We start from the raw sequence: 1,625 nt of genomic DNA on the forward strand, positions 1-1,625 counted from the left end.
AGGTTTAAAGACTCGGGCGGCTCGATGCGTCCCGCAGGGGTCGGGACGGGCGGGGCCAACGACGGTGGCGTTTCGGTAAGGGGCGGGAGTCTCTCCCGTGTAGGCCCTTGTCTCGGCCGCCACCGCCGCCCGCCCCGCGCTCGTCCCCGCGGGGACGGTCGTGCCGGGGAGGGGTCCTCCTGCCCCCCCCTTTCCGCGGTCCGGTCTCGGCGCAGCGAGACCGCGGTGCGGTCGGCCGTGCCCGGCCTGCCTTCCTCTCGAAGCGGGCGTCCCCGGCTTGGAGCGCGGGCTCCTCTGCCGCGGGGTTGGCGATTCCCCGTCGCTCCCCCTCGCCGCTGAGGCGGGGGGGGAAGGGGTTCGCCGGGAACGGCGCCTCGGGGTGCCGCGCTGCGCTCCGTTCTTGCTTCCCCGCCTCGGCGAGCGCTCTCGGTTGGTTTCCTTCCGCCAGCTGGCGTCCAGGGCGCGGTGCCCTCGGGCCCGGCGGTGGCGGCGCGACGCGCTCGGCCTGCCGATCCTTCGGCCGGTCGCTCGTCGCCGGCGGCGGCCGTCCCGGCCCCGGTGTCCCCCGTTCGTCACTTCCACGCCGCCTGTCCCTGCCGTTTCCCGGGTGAAGCGGCCGCGTGCAGTCGGAGGCATTCCCCGTCCCGGTCTCCGTGCGGAAGCGCGGGGGGCGGGCGGCTGCCCTCCGTCTGAGCGCGCGTCCGTCTTTCTCCCGGAGAAGAGAGAGGAGAGGGCCGAGGCGAGAAGCGTCGACGGCGGTGGCCGGGGACAGGTGCGTGCCCGTTCCGTCCCGGCGGCGGGCCTCCGTGCGAGGAGGCGGCCGTGCGGTCGGGCGCGCCGCCGTTTCGGGCTCCGGGGGCTCGCCACCTTGTGGCGTTGGCGCGGCGGCGGAGCCGCCGGCGCGTGTCGGCGAGCCACGGTGGAGGGAAGAGCCTGGCTGTCGTTAGCGCGGTGCCGCGGGGGCGGCCGTTTTTTCCCGGTCGAGGTTGGGCAAAGTCGGGCAGGGTCGGACGTTGCCGCCGCCTCCGCGTGGAGGCCGGGCCGAGCCCGGGCGCCTGGGGCCGCCTCCGAAGGGATCTCCCGAGGTGTGCTTCTCCCCCCCAGGTCCTGGGGGGGGTCGGTCGGGAGCGCGGGCTCCCCGCCCTCGCCCTTCGGAGTTTTCCTCGCTCCTTTTTTTCCTTCTCCGCTTGTGTTCGTACGGTCACGCGAGGCGTGGCCTCTCCGCTGCGGCCTTGGCTGGGCTGGCGCGAGCCAGCGAGCGGGGCCGCGGGCGGTGAGGCCCATCCTCAAAAGGGGGCCGCTCCGTGTGAGCGGTCCCCAGCTCCCCCGCGCGCGTGGGGCGGTGCCGAAAGCCAGACAACTCTTAGCGGTGGATCACTCGGCTCGTGCGTCGATGAAGAACGCAGCTAGCTGCGAGAATTAATGTGAATTGCAGGACACATTGATCATCGACACTTCGAACGCACTTGCGGCCCCGGGTTCCTCCCGGGGCTACGCCTGTCTGAGCGTCGCTTGACGATCAATCGCCGGCTGAGCCGCCGCCCCTGGCAAGCAGCGAGGGGCAGCGGTGGCAGCGGCGCGGCTGGGGTTGCCTCGCAGGTCCCCGTCGGCGGGCCTTCGTCCCC

General features: G+C 73.7%; 1 non-coding gene across 1 annotated transcript; it reads left to right on the forward strand.

Moving 5' to 3' along the window:
- Positions 1-1,358: 1,358 nt before the first annotated feature.
- Positions 1,359-1,511, forward strand: LOC133628205 (5.8S ribosomal RNA). Its single transcript, XR_009820610.1, has one exon. It is a non-coding gene; the product is annotated as a 5.8S ribosomal RNA (ribosomal RNA).
- Positions 1,512-1,625: the final 114 nt, after the last annotated feature.

This window comes from Colius striatus, chromosome 28, assembly GCF_028858725.1.
Source record: "Colius striatus isolate bColStr4 chromosome 28, bColStr4.1.hap1, whole genome shotgun sequence".
NCBI classification, from domain to species: domain Eukaryota; kingdom Metazoa; phylum Chordata; class Aves; order Coliiformes; family Coliidae; genus Colius; species Colius striatus.